The sequence below is a fragment of the Calypte anna genome, chromosome 2 (assembly GCF_003957555.1).
Source record: "Calypte anna isolate BGI_N300 chromosome 2, bCalAnn1_v1.p, whole genome shotgun sequence".
In the NCBI taxonomy this organism is placed as follows: Eukaryota; Metazoa; Chordata; class Aves; order Apodiformes; family Trochilidae; genus Calypte; species Calypte anna.
Genome location: NC_044245.1, coordinates 12,106,931 through 12,133,556, shown reverse-complemented (window position 1 = coordinate 12,133,556; position 26,626 = coordinate 12,106,931).

Genomic DNA, 26,626 nt, shown 5'->3' with positions numbered 1-26,626 from the left:
AAGATTATTTTTACATTCCCAAGCCCCATTACAATTTACTGTGTTGCTTAAGAAGATTCACTTAAAGCTTATACAACAGACCAAAAATTAGGTCTGCAAACAATCTTGTTGTTCCTCTAGTGTGCAGCAGAAATGTGAATGGCATGCTTTCCTTCTATATTCTTTTCTAAAAATATTCTCTTTTACAGCAAAGATACTGTTAAAAGAACAAACATGTGAAAGCATACATAAAAGCAAAGAGCATGTTGTCAGACTTCACTTTTCTTGCAAATGAGACCAGTTGTTCTTTCAGAGATGGGATGATGGCAAGTGGCACTGAAGAGGAACATCATAAGGTCTTTGCATACCTTTAAGTCCCATATTTTGGTCTTTTCATCAGTCTTTCCAGCCTTCCTTTTAGAAGATCAGACAATGAACTTTAAAATCTAACATTAGAAATAAATTCTAACAACCAAGTAACTTATTCCCAAGAATAAAATTCATCCATTCTTCAAGAAAGAAATGAAAAAAGGAAGAGAACTTAAATAATCAAGGCAGAGAAAGTAGGAACATTTGCATTTCCTTGGGTGGTACTGCAAGAGAATAGTGATGTTAAATGAATGAAATTATATCAGCTTTACTTTTCCAACCCTCTTTGCTTAATTGAAAAAGAATCTAAATTGATGACATCTTTTGTTATCATAGATTGAGGTGTGGAAGACTAAGTTTTAATGAACACAAATGTCTGATGAATAAGCATTATTTGAACACATACATTATTTATCTCACCAGTGTCATCTCTCAAAAATATTAGAAAAAGCAGGATTGTGTTAGGTAAACACATTCACGAAAGGAATCCAAACAGTGAAACTCATGTCTTATCACAACCATGAAATTAGAGTCTAATTTATCAAACCCATGAGCCAAAACAAATACTACAAAGCTAAACCAAAGAAACAGTACATATGATTAACCACACAAATTATTTTCTTACTCTTCTCTGGTCCCTTATTTGAATTAAGAAAACAGTAGGTTTACTGATTAAGTGTTCCAAAAATTCTATAATTTCTCTTATGTACATTCTGCTAAAAAAATGAACTCACAGACATCCTGAAAAATAAAGAATAGAAGCTATGATGCCCTACTCTATGACATGTAGAAGACCTGAAGAACCAACCCCTCAACAACACACCAGCTTCACAAGTAATCCTCATTGAGCATACCTGGCAAATAACTGTACTGCAGATAGAGTGTTCTTAGTGTTCTGACAAAAACAGTAAAGAAACATAACTAGCACAAGCAAAGTGTGGTTTTGTCTTTCCCTCTTTTGTGAATCTGTTCTCCTTTTTCCTCTCTCCTCTCCTCTCCTCTCCTCTCCTCTCCTCTCCTCTCCTCTCCTCTCCTCTCCTCTCCTCTCCTCTCCTCTCCTCTCCTCTCCTCTCCTCTCCTCTCCTCTCTTCTCCTCTCCTCTCCTCTCCTCTCTTCTCCTCTCCTCTCCTCTCCTCTATCCTCTCCTCTCCTGCATGACAGCTGCCTGACACCTTCACAGGCTCAAACATTAGAAACATATTCTCTAAAATTAGCATTTTAACTCAGCTTGTGTTATTGACATTCATAGTGTCTGTGTTCCAGGAGCACATATTATGATATATATATATACAAAATATACTATAACCTTGCTTTTCAGAGATTTTGGAAAACAACTGAAACAAAATGTGAGCCTGTAGGGCTCATAAGCTAGAATCATTTATTTACAGAGAGACAATTTTATTTACCTAGCTAATTACTCTGCAGTTGAAGTTGATCACTTTAGGGCATCTTCTGTTCTGTAGGCACATACCACTTCTTCTTTTCAAAGCTGTACATGCTCTGAAGGTGCATCTTGTGTCCTGCACAGCTCTGGCCAAAGGAACACATAGCTGGGACCTGTAGGGACAGTTCTTGTCCCCAAGTTTAGTTATGATGTGCATCACTTTTATACAATAGAAGAAATGTGATCTTGTCCTCCTGACTCCTCTCTACCTTTCTTTTGAGAGAAGGAAACAAGACCCTCAAGAAGGAGCTCTCTGCTCCTCTGCTCCACATTTAGAACACAAACGAGAATGAGAAGGTAAAACCTAGACACCAGCTGCTGTGCTTGAAGGTAGCATGGGCATCTAAGTTGTATACTTGTGTACTGAAAACAATGACAGCACTGCCATTCCCCTTGACACACTGAGCATTATCACAATTGTCTTTCATGAAGTAGGCATGGAGCAAGTCCAAATGTACTGCTAATGAAGAACACATAGCAGGTGTATGAGGGAGAAAGATTTTCTGAGAAATTTATTCTGCACTTGTATCTAATAATGGGTTTGTTGAGGATAAAAGCTTGCTTTGTTCACAGCCTGATTCCACAATGATTATTTGTTGGAGATATACAAAGAAATTCCTATGCATTTCTCAATCACCCACCTGACACTAAAACCAAGCATTGGCATCCCTCAATTTTGCTTCCTGAATTTTCAAGCCAGCAATGAGCTTTTTTTGTACTCAGCTGGCTCTAAGGAAAATAATTTTGAACTGACAAGGACAAAATTGTTTCATTGATACAACACTGGATATATCAGGGTATGTTACTGCCCCACCAATTGTCACGGGGCAACCCAAACATCGGTGCTTAAGGTTCCTTATCCCTTTTCTGTCTTTAGCTTGAAAGTACCTTCTTACCAAAGGCACTCCAGTCACACAGGTCCCTGTGGGGTATGTAACACACTACATCATGTTGAATTATATTGATTTTTAAAAAATACAAAACAGGGGATGGGATGGTACTGAGGAAGGGGGTGGGATAGGGAAGAGAAACTCAAAACCAAGCATGTGCTTGAACTTAGCAAATAAAGCTAACAAAACCCTTTTTTGGGGGGTAATGGGGGAATTTATTGAATCAAAGTCAGATAATTGTTTATTTAACTGCATGAAAGAAAAAGGAAAATGTCAGGGATTAATGCCTGTAGTACTGCCAGTGTGAAATTTATGGTTTGCTGGCTACCTAAATTACCTGGCACACTTCTAACCCTGATCTTAACTTTGTCTAGGCAAGCACCTGTCATTAAAGGGGCAATTAATCTACTGCTCTAATTTTAAATTAGGTAATTACAGAAAAGAAAATGAGATGTGTCATCCAAGTGTTTTCACACTCAAAACCAATCAAATGTTCTGATTCACAATAATGTCAGCAGAGAAACTATTAGCAGGAAAACTTTCACTATTATTCATTGCGAAATAAAAGTTTTGTCTTAAATGTTACTCACTGATTAGAATTGTTCTCTTAACCTGTAAAATACTGGGGAAATCTTTATTCTTAATTTACTACTAATTTAAATAGACTCACTCTCACTCATGGCTTGGCTTCACGAACAAAGATTTCAGAAGGGCTCTCCCCACACTTGCTGCAAGTGTGCTGGTGGCCGATAAGGCCAATGTGGGACAGGCAGTGTGGTTGCAAAAGGCACAACAGAAAGTCTCCTGTGAGGGGACAACTAAGGCACGATGCTTTCTGTGCTGTCTGTTCTCCTTGACACTGATTCCAACCTGATCTCCTTTTATGATCAGGTGACCCGTTTGGTGGATGAGGGGAAGGCGGTGGATGTGGTCTACCTGGATTTCAGCAAAGCCTTTGACACCGTCCCCCATAGCATTCTCCTGAAGAAGCTGTCAGCCCACAGCTTGGACAGGAGCACCCTGTGCTGGGTTAGAAACTGGCTGGAGGGCCGGGCCCAGAGAGTGGTGGTGAACGGGGCTGCATCCAGTTGGCGGCCGGTCGCTAGTGGTGTCCCCCAGGGATCAGTATTGGGCCCAGTTCTGTTCAATATCTTTATCGACGACCTAGATGAAGGGATTGAGTCCATCATCAGCAAATTCGCAGATGACACCAAGCTGGGAGGAAGTGTGGACCAACTCGAAGGCAGGAGGGCTCAGCAGAGGGACCTGGACAGACTAGAGAGCTGGGCCGATTCCAACGGGATGAGGTTCAACAAGGCCAAGTGCCGGGTCCTGCACTTTGGCCACAACAACCCCATGCAGCGCTACAGGCTGGGCACAGAGTGGCTGGAGAGCAGCCAGGCAGAAAGGGACCTGGGAGTCTGCATCGACAAGAAACTGAACATGAGCCAGCAGTGTGCCCAGGTGGCCAAGAAGGCCAATGGCATCCTGGCCTGTATCAAAAACAGCGTCACCAGCAGGTCCAGGGAGGTGATTCTGCCCCTGTACTCAGCACTGGTTAGGCCACACCTCGAGTACTGTGTCCAGTTCTGGGCCCCTCAGTTTAAGAAGGATGTAGAGGTCCTGGAACAGGTCCAAAGGAGGGCAACCAGGCTGGTGAAGGGACTCGAGCACAGGCCCTATGAGGAGAGGCTGAGAGAGCTGGGGCTGTTCAGCCTGAAGAAGAGGAGGCTCAGGGGAGACCTCATTGCTGTCTACAACTACCTGAAAGGAGGCTGTAGCGAGGTGGGAACTGGACTCTTTTCACAGACGACCTTCAACAAGACAAGAGGACACAGTCTTAAGTTGTGCCAGGGGAGGTTTAGGTTAGATATTAGAAAGAATTTCTTCACGGAGAGGGTGATTAGGCTATGGAATGGACTGCCCGGGGAGGTGGTAGATTCTCCGTCCCTGGAGACATTTAAAAAAAAGACTGGATGTGGCACTCAGTGCCATGGTCTAGCAACTGCTCCGGTGGGTCAAGGGTTGGACTAGATGATCTCTGAGGTCCCTTCCAACCCGGCTAATTCTATGATTCTATGATTCATGTGTGTTCTCAGAGGAGGCAGCAGTGTTATGGATGGTGTCTCCATGTCTCCCAACTGGAGGACACAGTGGAGCACGGATGGCAGTCAATATGTCCAAAGCTGAGGGACTGTTTCAGGGAGTTCTTGTGTCTCCTTTCTGGGGCTCCTCTGTTACGGCAACTGGTGGCAAGTTCACCATAGAGCACAACCTTAGGTAGGTGGTGACCCTCCATCCTGGAGACGTGCCCTGCCCAGCACAGCTGTGTCCTCATTATCATAGCCTCAACACTGGTGACCCCTGCCTATTCAAGGACAGAGACATTGGTAACACAGTCAGTCCAATGGATGTTTAAGATTGTACAGAGGCAGCACTGGTGGAAGCATTCAAGGAGTCGCAGGTGATGGTGGTAGATGACCCACGATTCAGACCCATATAAAAGAGCAGACAGTAGAATGGTTCTGTAGACACTAGTCTTTGTACTTTTCTTCAGGTGATTATTGCTCCAGACTCTTTTATGAAGTCTTCTGAATGCTCTCTATGTCTTTGCTACTCTGTTGTCTCTTTGTTGATCTTGGTGTCCAAGGAAATAATGCATCACGGATAGCTGAACTGCTGGACTGTCTTAAGCTCTGATTCGCCTATGGTGCTGTGGGGATGATGGAAGTCTTCCTGTGGTGCAGGCTGGTAGAGAACTTCTATCTTCTTCAAGTTGTCTACTAACCCATAAATATCTGCAGCCTCTGCAAAGCAGGATGTTATGCTCTGCAGAGCTGCTTCTGTGTGAGCAACGAGGGCGGCACCATCAGCAAAAAGCAACTCTGGGACATGGTGATTTAGGATCTTGGTGTGAGCCTTCAATCGCCTTCAGCTGAATAGTCTCCCATCAGTACCATATCCGATGTAAATGCCATTTTCTTCATTGAGGTCTGCCATGGCCCTTTGGAACATCGTGCTGAAGAAGATTGTGAATAGAGTGGGTGTGAGAACAAAACCTTGAACAGTGACAGCGAAGTCTTCAGGAGGCCGGTTTAATCAAAGTATCCTTCTCTTAGATGGATGGCCTTACATGTCTAAATGAGTTCCATCTTCCTGGGTTTGGAGTTAGAGTTGTCCTTCTCCCAGGATACTTGCCTGAAGCCTAGTGAGCCCATCCTTCCCATGGACACACTTTGTCTAACCCTTCAGTTGTGACCTGTCTGGCATGGGAGACCCTACTGGAGGCAAATGCCACCTCCAGCATAGCATTACAAACACAGAAATAGATTTATTTCATATCTTAAAAAGGATGTCTAGCTAAAGCAAATCCTCCTTTTCAAGTATATTTACACATTGATTTCATACCTGCCTTAAAGAAAAGATAGACTAATCCTTCAGTGGGGCATTATATTTGGTAAATCCTCACTTGATCTTTATTTTGTTGCCTAAACAGAATTAGTTTTATGTTTGTAAATTAGTTTTAGTTGTTCTTTATTAAAAAAATATGGGAGTCTTATCTAGTAAAGTATCAATTTTAATACCTAATCAGCAGATCACAGCATCTGAAAAGTCAGTAAGAACTGGCTTGAGTGATGTACAAATGCAGATGAAGAAATATTCCTGGGCATAAAGGACTCATCACATTGAAAACCTTGTTATTGCTAGATTGCCTAAAATGTAGAATCATTCAATGGTTTGGGGTGGAATATACCTTAAAGTTCATTTACGTTCCAGCCCTGGGAATCAGGTTGGAATTGGCAGGGACACCCACTAGACCAGATTGCTGAAAGTCCCATTCAAACTGGCCTTTTATGTTTCCAGGAGCGGGCCAAGCACAACTTCCCTGGGTCAACCTGTTTCAGTGTCTCACTATCCTCACAGAGAAGAGTTTCTTCCTAATGTCTAACCAGAATCCACTTTCTTCCATTTTAAAGGTATTACATCCTAGTACCTGTAAAACTCTTTTTAGACAACTACTAATAAGTAGTTAGAATGTAACATATATTTACAAAATACTTATATATAATGGTTTTAATATTAAAATAGTGATAAAGTAAAAAAAAAAATAATGGGCAGAACAGTTTTAAAGGATGTGTACCTCTATCAGTAACATTTCACCACAGTGGTGCGAGGCTACATCCCATGGAATCGTTGGCATCAGCAGTGATCAAGATGGGTGCAGTCATCCACCTGAATGAAAACAGTTGTTAGAGAAAAAAACTGAAAGTATGTTACTTTATGTATATATACATGTTTATGTATATACACATGAGGGGGTGTGGTGGGCAGGCGGGGCTCTGTCAGGAGTGGGTGAGGGGCATGCCAGGCCCCATCAGGGTGGAGCAAGACGAGTTCCTATTGAAGGGAGCTGGGTCGTGGGGCCACCGCACCCGGGCAGCCTCATCCTCCATCTGGTGCTGCTGGTGCGGCCTGCCCGCTGTGTGTGTCTGAAGATTTTTTTTTTTACTTTTACAGGCCTGTCAGCCTGACCTCAGTGCCAGGCAGGGTTATGGAGCAGATCATCCTGGGGGCAATAACACAGCACCTACAGGATGGACAGGGGATCAGACCCAGCCAGCAAGAGGTTAGGAAGGGCAGATCCTGTCTGACCAACCTGATCTCCTTTTATCATCAGGTGACCCCTCTGGTGGATGAGGGGAAGGCTGTGGATGGAGTCTACCTGGACTTCAGCAAAGCCTTTGATACCGTCTCCCGTAGCGTTCTCCTGAAAAAGCTGTCAGCCCAGGGCTCAGACAGGAGCACTCTGTGCTGAGTTAGGAACTGCTGGAGGCCCCCAGAGAGTGGTGCTGAACAGTGCTGATCCAATTGGCAGCCGTGGTGTCCCCCAGGGATCAGTGCTGGGCCTAGTTCTGTTTAATATCTTAATTGATGATTTAGATGAGGGGATTGAGTCCACCACTAGCAAATTCCGAGACAACACTAAATTGTGGGTGAGTGTCAGCTGGAAGGCAGGAGGGCTCTGCAGGGGGACGTGGACAGACTGGAGAGTTGGGCTGATTCCAACGGGATGAGGTTCAACACAGTCAAGTGCCAGGTCCACTTTGGCCACAACAACCCCATGGGGAGCTCCAGGCTGAGCACAGAGTGGCTGTGAGCAGCCAGGCAGAAAGGGACCTGTGAGTTTGGGTTGACAGGAAGCTGAACATGAGCCAGCAGTGTGCCCAGGTGGCCAAGAAGGCCAATGGCATCCTAGCCTGGATCAGGAACAGTGTGGCCAACAGGTCCAGGGAAGGGATTCTTCCCCTGTACTCAGCCCTGGTGAGGCCACACCTTGAGTTCTCTGTCCAGTTCTGGGCCCCTCAGTTCAGGAAGGAGCCGGTCCAGAGAAGAGCAAGGAGGCTGTGAAGAGATCCAGCACAAGTCCTGTGAGGAAGGGCTGAGGGAGCTGGGGGTGTTCAGTCTGGAGAAGAGGAGGCTCAGGGGAGACCTCATCACTCTCTACAACTCCCTGAAAGGAGGTTGGAGCCAGAGGGGGGTCAGGCTCTTCTCCCACACAGCTCCCAATAAGACAAGAGAGCATGGGTTTAAGCTGTGCCAGGGGAAGTTTAGGTTGGATATTAGGAAGAAATTCTTTACAGAGAGGGTGATCAGACATTGGAATGGGCTGCGCAGGGAGGTGCTGGATTCTGTGTCCCTGGAGGTTTTTAAGAAGAGGCTGAATGTGGCACTCAGTGGAAGTGGATCAAGGGTTGGACTTGATGATCTCAGAGGTCCTTTCCAACCCGAATGATTCTGTGCATATGTATGCATATATGGGCTTATATGCACATGTCAGCACATATACATATATAAATACATGCACACACATGTATGTATATCTGCATAAATGTAGATATTGTATACATATGTATGTAAATATGCATGTGTATGGATATACACCCACACATAGGAAGCATATATAATATTTTTATATATGTATTTCTTACTGGAAATCTTTCGTACCATTACAGAACAGAAATAGATATTATTTCCCCTGGAATTTGTCTAGTAGGAAGAAAAATATATTGCATGCATTTGCTTTTATATTATTCCAGTCTTCCATCAGTACCAACTCCAATTTTTGTACCTGAGAGGGAAAAATAACAGATATGAGGAAACCACAAATAACAAATGTAAAACCACAATTTCCTTCTAGAAAATGGGCAAAAGTGAGAGTAAATAAAAGAGCAATATATATACTTATGTATATAGCAGTACTTTCAAAATATTATGTTACTAAATTTATTATTTTAGCGAGAAGATATGACAGCAAGAAGCCAGCGGAAGAAGATAATGGCTTATCTTCAAAGAGAATCCTTTTATTCCACACACAGCAGTAGGTGATAAATGGTTCTAATGTCAGTGCTTACTATTTTCTTCTGGTTTTATTTTTTCCTTGCAGCATATCTCAAATCAGAGACTAATAGCCCCCCAAGATAAGATACCTTGACACAGCTTCTTTCCATCTCCAGTGGCTGAAGCTATCAAACACCTGTCACCAACATGTAATGGGGAAGGATGTAGATATTTTGCTCCCTGACAAGTGGTGTATTTTTTTCAGATTATTAAAGAGAAGAGACGGTTATAATGAGATTTTTTCTCACACATATGTGTTTGGTTTTCACTCTTTCACACAAGGACCTTACCTGGCGAGCTCCAAAGCCATTCTACTGAACCTCAGAGAATGGGAATATGCAAAGGACCTGGTTAGGTTTTGACCAAAGATGAACAGCCAAAGCATTGTAGTGACCTATTTTTGTACTCCAGAGATGCATAGCGAACAACTGTCATCCTGAGTTTTCACTTCAAATTTGTAATTTACATGCCACTTTAAGGTCACACCACTTCTAGGAGAATTTTTAAGCATCAGCAAAACCTCCTTGCAGTGAACACAAGGAGGGCATGTACTTGAAAGACCCGATTATTGTTCACTCACTGTTCAAAGCCTGAGCTGTCTCTGATATTCAAATAGATAGGAAGGATGTGCTGCTGAGAGTAAAACTTGGATTCAGTGCAGAACTCGACTGCTATGTGTCCAGCGGCAAAAGTATTTACATTTTACCCTCTGTTCTCTGTCTCTTATATGGCACTAGTGTTTCCTTGCTTTGTAGGATTTTTTTGAAGATAAAATTTATCACTTTTATGTTCATGATGTCATATTCTGATGCTGCATTTTTTATGGGGACAGGCACATGAAGAAGTAATAGCTAGGCATTTTTTACTTTTTTTAAGAATATATTTTAGTAAAAATAATTCTATTCGCAAATGAAACAAACAAAAAAAACATTGCCACTGAAGTGAGCAGGGGACCAGCAAAGGCAGAGGAAATGGATATATTGCATTCCTCTGGGAGCTGCTAAGTAGTTGGTAGAAATTTTATACAAAAGAAATAAAATTGGGAAACCTATAGTCTATCTTAAATTATACATTCTCCTTAGGTTTCAGGCAGAATTGGTAGAAATAAATGATCTGCTAGGAATCTATTTCCACAACTCTAACAATGAAGATAGAGATTTAGCTTAGACGTGACACAATTTTGAACTGGCAGGTTTCACCCTGGTAAAGAGTGCACAGAAAAATTAAGCACAAGACATTCCTAAACCCAAAGCATTTTTTCTATCTTGCCTAATTAACAGCACCTCCGGTAAATCTCAGGAACTTCACTTGAATGATATATCTGGTTTGTATCAACAAATGTTTTTTTCTGTCATTGAAAATACAGTCTCAAATGTAACTGTGTTAGAATTCCTGAAAAATTAAAAGCTGAATGGTAAGGAAAGGTTACCAAAGGCATTCACTTACTAATCACTGAATAGAAGATGATTGAACTTTAAAATATTGAAAAAAAAATCCTTAGTAGGTGTCTGGGGCAAGTCATGGTTTCCATGTTACCTGAGAGGTATTTTTTTCCTTCTGTGTCTTTCTCACTACAGGGACATTGAAGACCTGCAGTTTGGCACTTTACCATCTTAAATGTAGGTGATTGTCAGCTTCTAGGACAGGAGAAGGCTGGATGGCCCAGACCAGTCCAACTAGTTAAAATTCACTTGTCAAGTTAAGGAATGCTATCAAGATTCTGTGATTGTGACACCCACAATTTCTTTCTATTTCTAGATGCTAATTCTCTCTTCTGAGGAAGAATGAATGTGGGTGGGTTTTTTGTGGGTTTTTTTTGTTTGCTTGTTTGTTTTGTTTTTTTTTTTGTTATAGATAAATTACTAGCTTAATAATTTCTTATATGTTCTAGGCTGCTGACATTGGTGATGAATAGCACTCAAACTCAAAGTGCTTTTTTCACTGCAGATCTGTAGTAATTGCATACAATGTAAGGAAGGAGGAAAGGGTGGCATGGTATATCCAAGAGAGCCACACTGAGATGAAAAAAAAAAAAAGAAGATTAGTAGAATTAATAATAATTAAAAGAAATCTTAATGATATTTTTCTAGTGATTTATTGTTCACTGACATATCACTTGTTACTGAGTGCATATTAACAGCTACCAGGATCTTCTAGAAGAATGAAGATGGGGGGATTGAGAAGATTTCACATGCTTATCAGTTTAAAGATAAACTAAATCAATACTCCTTTGCATAACACAAACTAGAAATTTTGACCAACAAACCACAATTACTTTAGCTCTGAGGTACTTTCCCAAGAGTGATCTAAAATAAATGTTTCTATCTTTAGATTGACAAATAATTTACAAAAAATACTTCAGTAAGTTTTCTGGCCATGTGTTCTTCCTAAAGTTTACATGAAGAGTCCAAAAGATAGTCATGAAAGATAAACACCTGTTCTTTTGAGATAAGCCTAAAGAAGAGGCGGCTCAGGGGAGACCTCATCGCTCTCTACAACTACCTGAAAGGAGGGTGTAGCCAGGTGGGGGTTGGGCTCTTTTACCAAACAACTTTCAACAAGACAAGAGGGCATGGACTTAAGTTGTGCCAGGGGAAGTTTAGGTTAGATATTAGAAAGAATTTCTTTACGGAAAGAGTGATCCGTCATTGGAATGGGCTGCCCAGGGAAGTGGTGAATTCTCCGTCCCTGGAGATATTTAAAAAAAGACTGGATGTGGTACTCAGTGCCATGGTCTAGCAACCGCAACGGTGGTTCAAGGGTTGGACTCGATGATCTCTGAGGTCCCTTCCAACCCAGCCAATTCTATGATTCTATGATTCTAAGACTGATAGAACTGGGGCTGTTTAGCCTTAACAAAAGAAGGCTAAGAGGGGAAATATAAATATCTGAGAGGTGTGTGTCAAGAGGGTGAGGATAATCTCTTTTCAGTGGTGCCCAGTAGTAGGACAATGATTAATGGGTTTAAAGTTCCACCTCAATATGAGCAGAAACTTCTTTACTCTGAGGGTGACGGAGCACTGGAACAGGCAGCCAAGAGAAGTTGTGGAGTCTCCTTCTCTGGAGACTTTCAAATCCTGCCTGGATGTGTTTCTTTTTGGCCTGCCCTAGGTGATCCTGCTTTGGTGGGGGGGGGGGAGGTTGGACTAGGTGATCTCTAGAGGTCCCTTCCAACCCCTAGCATTCTGTAATTCTATGATTCTATAATAAGAATCTTTGTATGGATTTGCCTTCTCTGTAATTTTGATGCTATGGGGCAGGGATGATTATACTAGTGAGGCACAAGCTTCAAGTGGTCCAGTATTAAACCAATAAGGTTTAAATTTCTGTACTCACAGGTCAAAGGATCATTCTATCAATGTTTTGTGCATCCATAGCTACAAACATGAATCAGGCCTGTTTTATGCTCTGTTTCACCTCTTTAAACATGTACAGTCTTTTAACTTAGCTTCTTATGGTAAAACTTTCTAGTAGTTTCTACATATATTAAAAATCACTATATATATATATTGTACAAGTTATAAAGATAATGGGGAGACTTTTTTATTGCAATGAGTAGGAATTTCCTAAGAATATTTTCTTTGTTTTATTCTTTTTTTTTTTTTTTTTTTTCTTGGCATCTTTTCAAAGTCATTTGAGAATAGAACATTTAATGAAATAATGAGAAGCCTGAGTGTTTTTTTAATCACTGAATAGCAGCAAAGTGGTCTGTGAATATCTTTGTACTTCGAGTATCAGCTTTTGTGTTTACACTTGCGCCCAGGAACTGCAGCTTCATGGTGCGTGCTGCACAGAAGCAGACACATTGTGTTGTTTATGTTGATAGCTCTTGAATACTTTTTCACTTCCATATGGACAAATAACACCACAGATTGCTAAATCCTGCTGTGTGCACTAGCTCACAGACCTCACTCTGATACTGTTTTTCTCATGTCTAAAGTGACTCAAGCACATTCTCCACATGAATCACACTGTCCACGTTGCTTCACTAGTTTGAAGAGTGACACAGTGTATATATCAAATGCAATTTAGATGGTATTTTTCAATATTCCATTGGCACAGGAGCTAAGAACAATAGAATTGCCATAACAGAACAGAACCAATGTTCCATCTAGTCCAGCATCCTGCCTGAGGCAATGGTTGCATGCTTCAGAGGAAAGCAAGAAGGCCTTGGCATGCTCACAAAATTTAACCCTGGAAGGAAATTGCTTTTTGATTCTGTTTGTTGCTGGACTAATGCTACAAAGCATGAGCAGTAATTGTTCTGTAATTGTTATCCTAGTCAGTGGATAAGATAGTCTAATTTAGAAATGCCTGATCCTTTTTTAAATTGTGTGATGCAATGTTGTGAGGGTTACTGTGAACATATATGCAGTCTTGCCAAGATGAATTTTTTTTCTTTCCATTTATTATTTTTCAAATGGGTGAAAGATATATCAGCAGATGGTGCTATTGCAGAGAGCTGTGTTATTTTGTGCAACCCAACATTTTGGTCATTAATTCTTAAGAGGTGGCTAGTTGCCAGGCGTAATGCAGTATCTTTGGTTTAATTAAGAAAATAATAATAAAAAAATTACTATCCTTCTAAAAGATGGTTAATTTATATATCTGTATTTCTTAGTTTGAGCTGCAGCTCATGGTGAGTGTCCATGAGCAATCAAGTGTTACTAGCAAAAACATGAAGATATGCATCAGCCATGTGGCAATAACTTTCATATCTCAAAGTAGATGAATAAAAGTTTTGTGTTCAAAGAATAACTGGATTATCTCAATATTTTCCTACACTTTAGCAGTGAGCAATGGAACCCTAAACATAAAGATTCATTCAGCAACATTTGCTTTCTACCCCATTCCTGTACTGGAAAATTTAAAAATCATATAATGTCATGTACCATATATTTGTAAAATATTTATACTGCTGTGACTTTCTAGGCCTATGGGTCTCAGACTTTAGCAATAAGAGTAAAAAGGGAAAATGTATTATGTTATTCAGAAGAGAGGACCTCAAATGGAAAGCATAGAAATTCACCAGGAGTTTTCAATAACCTAAACCAGTGATGAACAAAGATTACTACTGAAAATTACAGAGTGGTAAAAAATGCTTTGACGTAAGTTTTCTAGGTTGTAGCTGTTCTCATCTTCATGTTCTGTTCAACTAGAAGAAGGAGGCTGACCTCCCCCATTTTGTTGTGTCCTCTTCCCTCTACAGTCAGAAGAAGAAAATGTCAACCTATCTCCCCCTTCCTCCCCAGGTCAGTGAATGATCAAAAATCACCTGTGGATTGATTTTAAATGAGTGCCTGAAGAAGAAATGTCATTCTCTTCTGCTGATACTGCCATGTAATAGCCTTGAGGAAAGGTGTGGGGAAGGTTAATACCTTTTACAATCTCTGGAACTGCTGTGGCAAGATCAAGAAGAACCCATGTGTCAGAGTCTCATGTTCTGGGACTCACTACTTTATTTCAGGATGAACCCTTGCTTGAACAGTAATCTGATGAAATGGAGAAAAATCCAACTAAAGTTGCACAATTTGAATTATAAATCCAAAGCATTTCTAATCAATCCTTCTTCTACACTCAAAGAGTCAAAGAGATCCTAAATTACTACTCTGCATAAAGTAGCAGATTGGAAAGGAAAAAAATAAATATTATGTACTGCACAAAACTAGTGCCAGCAGTTATATAGACACAGAGCAGCAACATGAAAGGCATGTAAAAATTACTGTAAAAATAGCAGCCAATCTGCTTTAATTCATTCAAGTCACAACTGTGAAAATAATGATTATCAAATTCCCTATCATTTAGAACTGAAAGTTTTTCTAGATGATCTAGAGACATATAGCATCTGGTAGTAACAAAGTTTAAATGAATAGAAGAATCAGAGTAATTAAACTGTGTTAAAAAAAATAAGCTTTAATGTGCGTTAACGGATGCTAGACTGATTTTTCTCATTTTTTTGGTGACATTTTTTATTCACATTCAGTGAAGTCTAGCAAATCTTCACTAGTTACAGGTTCTCTCTGAATACTGATTTCATGTGATACGTAATAGTTAATTTAGCAGAATAGAACTAGTGGAGGGGAAACACTTAAACAACTTGTGGATTTTGTTTCCTTGACAGATACTAGCATTCCTTAAGAGACTTGTTAGATCCACTTGGATCTATTTGGACTGGACATCTTGATAGAAAAAGATGTTTTTTAACATAACCACTGATTACTGATCATTGGTGACAGCTCTTTGGTTGCATAGCAAGTTCTGTTGCTCAATCCATACAGTGGCAAAAACTACACAAAGTAAGGAGTGTATTTCACTTGGTTCATTAAACATGCAGATACTTCCCACAAAGATCATTGTCAGTTTCTCTTTTCAACCTCTCTTGGACACAATAAATAACTTCTTAGGAATAAGAGGTTTGGAAAAAAAAAATCACTCTTTTTGATACTTTTTCTGCACATTTTCCTTTCCTCTAATAAATACTGAAGATCTTAAATGAGTGGTTCAGTTGTAGAGTCCTTCCTAAGACTGAATTTTCTGGGGTCTCTACAGTGTACTGTGGGTAGATTGTTTTGATTTCAGAAAATTTAGAACAGACTGTTAAAGAAAACTCCACAATTCTTGCTTGGCTATGATCATAGTTGGAATGTAGTTAAGAACACTGAAGTCCAAATGTCTTTATAATGATCATATTAAGATGGGTTTTTAAGATTCTGCAGACACAGAAGTTTGTATAGATATGGTTGATGCTTTCAGATAATTTGTATAGTGGCTTTTTGATTAATTTTAAAGGGTTATCACTGATCTGAACTACTGTTTAGTTAAAATTAGTCTTTTGATATTTCCAGAGATGCAGATAATAGACACATTCCCTAGGGGATCATTCTGCCTAAACTGTGTGTGTGTGTGTGTGTGTATAGATATATCTATCTATCTAACTTTTTTATTAGCTTACCCATTTTAGCACTAATTTTATGTCTAAATCCTTTTTTTAAAATAAGAAGTTAGGTGGTCCCCTGGCTTGAGGCAATTTAGATATTCTTATGCTAATTAAGTAAAAATACTGTAGCCATCTGATATTTATTATAATTTTTTTACTCTGCTCATCAAAAGCATATGTTATATCTGTTTCACAGACAAGATTTCAGAGCTGGCATTTTTGTATTGCATCTCTATGGAATCAAATTTAATTTACAACTTAACAGTGCAGGTTTAAAGTGGCATTTATGGAAGGACTGAGTCTTCACATGACTTTAGTGACTGAGTTGCAGGGGGATCCACTTTTAACATCTTTCAGTCAATGAAATCTGGCTTTTATAGCAAAGTTCAAGTAGCTTTTGTGCTTGAATGGTGGTAGCTTCAGAGCTTTTGCAAAGATTACATGAGCTTCACTGCAAGCTCCCTTTGTTGACATGGCACCTTGCCTGATAGAAGAAATACTGAAGCTCACCCTAAACACCAACTTGGTCTATGGCCAAGATTTTTTATTGCCACAATTCTTTCATATCAATATATGTTAGCAGTTATTGTCCACCTCTTTGATTTCCCTTTCTCCTCCTTCAACATTCAGGAGACAAACATTCTGTCCACTGTTAAAGTTCAGATTACATCTCATCATTACATCTTCCTCTTCATCTTTTCTCCTCTGTTTGAAAGCTTTTGAAGTTCACAAGTTCACAACCAGTTTTCAAGGATGGGGAAAAAAAAAAAGAATGTGATGAGTATGTTACATGCAATAGTGGCATGAGATTCAGCTGACAAAGATTCCCATGTTATTCAGTGGCAATAGTCTAGAATCACAATAGCCTATAATGACTTCTTTATTTCTGGTGTGTGGTCAAGAACTAGAGAACTTTCTCTTACTCTTTTTTGAACTGGAGTCACTGCACTGTCTACTGTGATGCAACTCTGGCATATGTCATGCAAGTAACATACAGCAACAAAATATACAGCAACATGCAAAGCCTTTTAGCTTGACTACCATGTTTCTCTGCAAGATAATAGGATGATTTTCTGTCCCTTCCGTCTAAGTTTTGATAAATCTCTGAACTAATACTCTCAGAAGAGAAACTTTTCTGGTTTAAGGAAATAGTTTCAGATTTCTCTTATATTCAAAAATAAGATTGTTTGCTTTTAGATACAGGGTTCTGCCATGATGGAAACAGAAGCATCACACTGATCTTCTTTGGCAGTATCCTTTATTGGATTATCTCATATTTCTACATGCAGTCACATAACTTTTCTCACTATTCATTTTGTACCTTAATGAAAATGGAAATTTACTTTAAACTGCAAGTTTAAATCAAAATTATCTTCAGTATAAATTGTATGCACAGAATTCTTTGATCCTCCATGTAATTTTTTTTTCATAGGCCATTAACATAACAAAGAATAAAAGCATCTGGAAGAGAACGGTTAAGAATTTATTAGCTGGAGAATTTTAAATGAGGCAGCTGTAGATCCCGAGGATGGGAGAGTGTCATATCCTCCTGCAGCTATTAAAAGGGCTTTTAATAAGAGAGAAGAGAAGGAACAAAACAATAGTTTGCAATATAGACTGCAGGTAGGAGCCATATCTGGTAATTCTACACTTACTTTTCATATTAGCTACCTACCTACTACTAATACCATAAATTTATAGTAACTAATTTTATATTTCTAACAATTCTACAGCAGAAAAAGGTCTTAGCTTGTGTTCTAAGTTCAGAAGTCTTCTATGCTTCACAGGAGTTGTGTTCAGACCTGTATAGCTTTAAAATGCTGATTCAACAACCTCAGTTGAGGAGCCCTACTGGTAGAGAAGTCTTTAACAGAGAAAGATGTTTGCTTCCAGACCTTTTGGAGAGCATTTAGAAGACTTTTAAGACAATATTTTTTTTCAGGTGCTTTTGTCATTTTAATTCGTGGGGTATATCCCATGGAACTTTTATGAAAACTACATTCACAGTCAAAATTGTTCCTGTTGTTTTGCATTGTACTGAATACCTCTAAAACACTTCTGTACTGCACAAAGTCTTAGCTTTATAACCAGATATATTTTATAATCTTCAGGGGGACCAATACAGAAAGAATCTGTGGCCAAAACAGGTGTTTAAGATACCGAATGAATATTATCCTTGAGGAAAGGTTATCTTAGCCCATTGATAAACTGTACCTTTTTATTGATTTATTATGCATATACAGCTAGGAATACACTTCAGTGTATAGTAAGAAGTCCAATAGATACGCTAAAATTAATATGCTATTTAAATTAATAAGTCTATTTTGTTACAATAGCAAGCTAACCTGTTACAGGAGACAGGTTATAAACACACTAAGGACCATGTGAGATTTGATTTAAGGGGAAAGTCATACTGAAGAGCTCAAGAGAACACTGCTTTTTCTGAATTTCACAAGCCCAGTTTCTCTTGCCCATTCCATATCTTACTGAACCACTACCTATAACCAGTCAACTTTAGGTTCAACTTCAGGTCAAACCTTATGATATAATTAACAAATAAAATACTGTGTAATACCTCCTCCTTTCTCCAGTATTTCTATGTTGAAGATTGACCACACCATGTTTAAAGGGTAAGCTTTTCAGATCATCAATTAAATGTAAGGTAAATGAAGCTTCATTAAACTCTCTAATGAATTTAGTATTGACAGTAGTCCTAGAAATTTAAGAATATATCCAAGTCATTTATGTATATACAGAGAAGCTCCTTTCAGCACATAGTTTTCTAAGCAGAAGGTGGAAGGAAAATAACAGTTTCTTCAGATGGAATAGCAGAATATTTACAATGGAAGGGGGGGGGAAGGGGTTTCTATGATTCTAGCATAACCAAGAGCCTGTTTGTAAGCAGAATTTCCCATCCCTCTCTAAAATAGCTTGTGTTCATGCAGTTAGTTTAAACAGCTCAGTATCTTATTTGAGGACATGTGAATGGCACGGATGATGATAAGAAAAGTAGGACTTTGGCAGGGTGTTGGCAGGAAAATACTGAAGTTTTGATGAACCATGGCATTTCTGACAATATAGACTTCTTGTGCCTGATGTTAGCCCCTTGCTTTCTGCCATTCATAAGCACTGCTGGGTGCATAGTGCAGATAAGTTTACTTCTGGGCAGAGGGGGAATATTAAGTTAATGTAAAGAAAGCATGCTCCATGGAAGAAAGATTTCATGCTTTTTCCAATTAATCTACTCACTAAAACTGACATAGAAATGGGAAAATTTTAACCATTTTAAAGAATGTGAAGTTCCACGCTGTACAAAATAGGATCTTCGCTAGCCGAGGCTTACAGCTTTGAGCTTTGTCATCCTAGGGCTCTGAGTCATGCATATCACAGCCTGCTGTGTTAATACAAACAGAAATCAATGGCATTTGCACTTAATATGTCAGATTGCAACCTGTGCTCAGGAGTGGGTAAAGTGCCCTTTGCAGTGCTTCAGTGAGGGGGCAGCACCTTATGGTCTAAGCGCAGAGGAAGGGGAGAGGCAATTGCTGTCATTACCCATCACAGGGAAATCCAAGAGTGACCATCAGATTGAAAATGTAGTGAGTGAAAAACTACACTTGACCAAGGCTATAGTGAATTTTATTTGAATATTGTTGGCATCACTATGTGAAAAAAGGAAAGCATTTATCCTGTGATGTCCCCTCTACTTTTCCCTTTTTCACCTTCATGGATCATTAACTTAATGACTGAAACCTTAACTTAGGGTTTTCATATCAATACTGTAAGAAACTACAAAAGAGGGAATGAGGTATAAGATGTTACAGGGGGAGAGCGTATTCCAGTTTATTGCTCCTAATAAGTATATTTTAAAGCTCTAAGCATCTTCTCTGGATTTGATGAAACCAGAATCATATTGTTTAAGTTTGTAAAATATTTTAGAACATATTCTCATTTTTAAAAAAACAAAGATGCGTTGATGATGAAACCAGGAGTGCTTGAAATCAGAAGCAAAATCAGTACGGGCCTTGACTTAAAATGATCAAAACAAAAATGTTTTAAAAATTAAATTACCAAGTTTATATTTGCAAACACTGTTGAAAGCTAACAAGCCGTTCTACACCAAACACTTTAAAAGGCATATCAATACAAACTGTGTATATAGGTACTTACACATATATATTATATATAATCCATATTTATGGATATTATATATATCCAGATTCAATATATACTATATAAATTTTATATATTAATAACATTATTACCATATCATATCAATATTGTAATATTACAATATCTTGCCAATAATATATTACAAACTTATAGCTTTATATTCATAAATTCATGATATAACAAATATGATATCATATATGAAATTTTATATAATATATGGATATATGAATGTATAAAAATATACAAATGTATAAGCATATCATCTCATGAATATGTATTATATGTGAATATATTCATTACATATTTCATATGTATAAAATATCCATAAGTGTGGATATCAAATATATATATTTACATATCCAGATACATGAATATTTACTTTACACAAAAATTAAGCTAAAATTACCCTTATCTTGATATTTCAGAGAATTAAGATTTTCAAAGGCAAAAATAGTATATTAAAGAGAACCAGATTACTAATTTGGAATGTGACTTTTCTGATTGTGATAAAGTTTTGGATCCCATTCTTAATTACTGGAAAAACCTTCACTATCTTCTGTATTTTTGTGAACTGTCTCTTGCTCTTTCTTCTGATGAAGGGCTATTATTTTTCATTTTCACTTATTTGTATTTATTCTTGTAAGATCTGTGATTATAAAAAGCCTTGTAAAATAGCAACATATTCAGAAATGGAAAATCACCAGGACCATCATTTCAGCAGTCTCCGGCATCAGATTCAGGTTCAGTTCTGATGTTACTGGGTATGTTGTACTCAGTGTTATGCAACTTGTGCTGCCTATTCTAAAGAATGGGTATTCAAACATACATAGGATTTTATATTAGGGCAATGGTGTCTAATTAGAAACTAAATAAGTAAAAACTAGATAGAAAACCTGAGCTATTTTACTGCACATTAAGTAATCATAGAACATAAGAATCGGGAATGGCTGGGATAAAGAAGCCACAAGGATGAGTGGAATAAACAAACCAAAAAATCGAACAACAACAAGCAAACAAAAAAGGAATCATGAGAATAAAAAATATATTGCACAAACAAATACAATGTATTAGTTGAATTTTAAATGGAATATAGATTTTTAAAAGTTTGGAATACATAGATTTCTTAGATGCCCTTTTGACAAATAAGTGAATGAGAGCAGTGAAACATGGCAAAATCGTGCTCAGCCTGGAAGGTTTGTCAAATACCAACCACCCCTTCCATCTGTCCTTCCAGCCTGTCTGGAGTTCAGCTTTTAAAAATTCTCGAACCATTCCTTCTACTTTTCTTTTTTTTGTTTGTTTCCTCACCTATTTCTTTACAGTATGTCATAATAATGAGCTATAACAGACTCAAAAGTATAGTCACTCCCTAGTTCACTCCTAAACCTTTCAGGTCCTTCCACCCTAGGAAACAAAAATTAAAAATAAATAAATATAAGTGAGTTAAAAAGAAGCAAGGTAGGAAAAGATGCTGGTTAGGGCTATTTTTTTTTCTAGGGCTGTTTTTCAAAAGCAGTTCCTGCACTGTTTGCCTTAGAGGAGTAGTTCCTGTAGCAAAGGAAAACAATAAAAAAACCAAACACAACCCATGGAAAAAGATTAATGCCTATAATAGCTCCAAAGTAACCCCATGTCTCATTATGTTGTTAAGTATGGTGCCAGGTCTCATGACCTGTGAATAATTTTCATAGCTGAGGATGGTCTTCTGTCACAATATTTGTCCAAACTGGAATAAGTTCTAAGCTCTGTTATAGTGAGCTGATTATATTGGGCTGCTGAGGGTGAAGGACTCCCATTCATACAGGTCCATTGCCTTGTATTCAGACTAATAATCAGCCTTAACAGGGATGGATAAACCAAGACTTGTGCACTGAGAAAAAGCCAGATATTCATAATGTTTTTTGGAGAGGAGAGGACAGGAGAGAAAAAGAGGGATCAGGCTGTAGTAGAAAGGTTGAGTCATGATTCAGAAGCATAGATCTAAGTCACATTAATGGCAGTGCAGTACTTTTTCAGACATAACATTGATTTTGCCTTCACATTGTATTTGTTGCCTATGTGGGGGACTTCATGAGGAAAAATTCTAAGTTCCTAAACAATGCCCTGTATTTTAGTTTTCCATCCCAGTTTTGCCACAAAATCGCTAAGGTCCAACCTCAAAAAACATTCTGGGGTCCTGGACTTTCCACCATAGGAACAGCTATTTCTATCAGCACACAGCCAAGCCCTGCGGATAAAAGTTTCAGGTCTCAAAGGTGTTCTGATTACCTTGGTGTGATACCACTCCTCAGCAAATTATCTCTGCCTTTTGATAAGACTAGCTATTTTGGCAGCACATAACACTGATTTGCATACACTGTTTCTGATTCTTGATCTAATTAAGCTTTATTTTCAAGATATTTACCCAAAATAGACATGTTCTGGATGACTTTGAGGAGATTACATATCTCCTACATCAGGAATGAAAGGCCTGGGTAAAACCATGTAACATCAAATACTCTTTTACTTTACTGCAGATGCTGTAACTTCTGTATGAATGTTGCATTGAAGGCAATGAAATAAAAATATTTTCATTTTTTGTGTGTATTCATCATCATAGTTCTGTCTTTCTTTTATGTGGTGTTCAACATGAATGAACACAGACATAGGAAAAGTGAACTCATGCAACCAGAACCCCCATTTCCTCTAAACAGGGGGCTAGGAGAAGCCTCCTCTAGCAACAATTGTACAGAGAAATGAACACTGATGCCAGCAGGGACTTTTGTTGGGGTACATCTAGAAAAGGTGGAGCTAGAGTACCTGTCACTGAATGTGCCAACTCCACAGTAAGGACTTGCTGGGCAGTGGATGTCCATTCTTACACACCAAAACCATGGCATTTATGTATTCAAGGAGTAAAATCTATTTCACATGTGGCTTTGCTGGGAGGATATCAACCTCTGAGCTGAGCTTCTAGTCCCTGTCACCAAACAAATTAAAATAACACCAAGACTCCAGCAGAACTGATTTATAATGCTGCAGAGACGGAAACCCATAATGATACTAAACTTAGAGTAAAGGAGATTGCAGAAGACAGCTCTCAATTTTTCCAGCTCATTGACATCTCCTGTCATTGTGAAGCAATCCAGGGTGGATTTGGATTGGAAAAACCAGCAACTGGAAGCAAGACCTCAGGAGAGCCTGCCTCTACTGGGCTGTAGAGGTTTTCTTGTATTTGAAATCTTGTAAAAAAAGTCACAATCCCTCCTTAAAGGCCAGTATGGCATTTTATGTGTTTGTTCCTGATACCAGTGCCACAGAGATGAAATCTATTCATTGTGTGCCAAATAAAACACTTGTAAAACCTTTGGGTAACAAGCAAGTCTGAGACACGCTTTATGAGGTGTGTTCATAAAGCACAATTATTTTTTTTATTTCTTAACACAAAATTTTCTATCAGGCATTTTTTGATACCAGAAGAATATCAAAGGAAAATCTAAAGGTCTTCTTGTACTCTAAAGTTTATATACTAATGCTGAAAAAGTTTTTGAGCATGTATTTAAGTAATCTTCTATAGTAGGGATGTGATCACCTGCAATTTTATTGGAATTTCTCTATCCTGCACCTTATCATCATTAGTGTAGATTGTTTAAATGGGAACATGCATTGTTCAGAAGGCACTAAAATCAGTTTGATTTGTACATGTGCTTTTGTAAAGTGATATACTTATCTATAATTTTCTTCAGATATTATTTGTCACTGCAGCTAGAAATGAATTTTTTTTTTTTCTAGACTATGTCTTTTTCTTTTTTAAACACCACTTGATGTAGATTGTGGAGCACATAGGGAGTTGCACATAAATAATATTTTAATTCAGAAGTTTTCCTAACAGAAGTACCAAAAAATGAGTTTGACTGAAACTACATATATTGTTCCCCTCTTATTTTCTTCCTAAGAAAACCTGTTCTGTTTGAACAGAATGTTATACTTGCTCAATTTATTTATTTATCTGTGTATCTGTTGATTTATGCTCAGAACTGTATTAAATATGGCCATGAATGGTTACATTAAAACCCACAGACAATCATTACTGTCATCCCACTGCAACAGTACTCAGCAAGGATGTACGAGGATTCAGCCCAGTGCTTTCCTTAGTGTGAGTAAACTTTCATTTGCATCTCCCATTTTAACTCTCTGTAGAGTATCTGGGAGGGTTTCCTTTAATCCCTTTCACTGGAGACATTTCAGTTCAAAGATGTATTCATCCCATGAAATTTGTAACTTGGAAGTTAGGGCATTTATTTTTGAATAAATGGGGAATGCTGCTTTGACTTTTACTGGTATATTATGAAACTACCAGAGAACAGTCATTGCCTTTTATTAAATGTTAACATGGTCCAGTGTGGGCCTGTGGCAACAGATGTCTTTCAGACCACTTCTATGCTTAGCTGAGACTAGCACTGGAATCCTTCCCCAGTGAGCAAATTGGATCCAGCCATGACTTATTGGAGGATAAGGGAATTTAGCCATATAGACTCAAGCTGTAAAATTTAGATTGGTTGAGACCATTTAGTTTTGGTGACCAGCATATTTTTAAAGTTGAAGAATCATACGAGATCCACCTTCCCAAGAGAGGCAAAGGATGGAAATAAGCCTCTGTAAGGACTGATCGGCCTCTTGTCTCCCATAATTTAGAAACCTCTGTTTTGTCTGAATATTTTCAGAGATGGGACAAATGGCATCTTTACCTGATTTTTTAAAGGGGTAAAATATAGAGGACATATGTCATATTTTTCCCACACCAGGGCAAAGAGTCAAGATCATGCCCCAAAACTTTCAGTTTATATGTGGGCAATTCTACCCATGAAGAATTATATTTATTTTATTTTATTTTATTTAAAATTTTTATGATCACAGGGAGTGGGGTTGTACCATATTAGGTATCCTACATGCTCTGTATGCTTGTGAATGCAGAGTTTGAAAGTAACAGTTTGAAAGTCACTCATCAGAGCCATTACACCTGTGTGGCAAACCATAAATATACTTGTCTGAAGATAGATATACCTAAAGGATGTCAATAAAAACTCCCTTGAACTTTGTAATCCAATGTTCATTAGAAAAAAAAAATTGCTGAAAAGCATCAAAACACAGTGGAATCAAAATATCAGTGAGATTCTGTGAAGCACCCAAATGTACCTCTGTTTGCTATTGCTTTGTCTTAGTTAATGGTAACAGATTGTTCCAAAGAAGTGCTTTTCCTCACTCTTGCCATAGACTTCCAAATAAGGTAGAATAAATACATCTGAAAGCACCAGCACAGACAAGAGAGACCTTTAGGAAGGATGAGCCGTTGATTTCATTATATTTTCATTATTTTGACATTGATCACAACAACAAGGGTTGTATGAAGTCTCACATTTAAAGATAAAACAATTCATAATTCACGCAAAGATATGTATTTTTCTAGACATCAAGGTAGAATATTCCTTATAATAGAAGAGCTTTTGAAGTGAGAACTTTAGATTAGTTTATTTTTTGATTACTTTAACAGAATTACCCTAGTATCATTCCTATATGGAGTATTTAGTGCTTCTTTAGACAATTTCTTGCTTCTCTAAGATATTTATACTGCAAAAATATTTAAAACTATTTGAATAACAAATAGAAAAAAATGTTTTGTGAAAGTGGAAAACAAAATATTTAGCTATTTTAATGGTATCCAGCTAAAGCTAAAGCAGATTTATAGTAATCATTTCAGTCCTCAGAAACCTTTGTATCTTTTTGCAGCAGTATGGGATACTTGACACATACACCCAATGACTTGTAGAAGATTAAGCTATGATTTACAGAAGAGGTATGGGGCCAAATTCTTCTTAATATCTGAACATCACTGTTCAGTCAATGCATACAGGTTTTCAGATGTGCTCACTGGATCACAAGGAAAGGACTCAATTCTTCTTTTCTGCTGAGAGTACAAAATGTAAGGGAAAAGAGATTTATCCCTACCATCAAATTTTTGATGTGAAGTGCTGTGAGATAGCTATTGTTAGTTAAGTACTGCTCTGAAACCAGTTCTGAAAGTTCTAACATATTTTGGAATAACATGAATGATATTTAATTTTTAATCTGTTTGAGTGATTATATTTTTTTCTATCTAATTTGTGGCTGCAGAATTTTAAAATCTTCATAATGTCAAAGGGATGCAGCATAGATTCATTACTCTGTATTACAACATAAACTGACATGCTTGTAAAGATGATTTAGTGAAAGCAGAAGTTTAAAAGAATTTTTTAAATCTTTGTCATGTTAAACACGAGAAAGATTTTTTTTTTTTTCCCTGTGCTAACACTGGAAGGCTTTTTTTCACTTTAATGTTTCTTTCCAGGCAACGGCTGTAATTGAAACCATAGAGGATGCTAAACCATCTGAATAGATACAAATGTTTTTTTCTGTTTC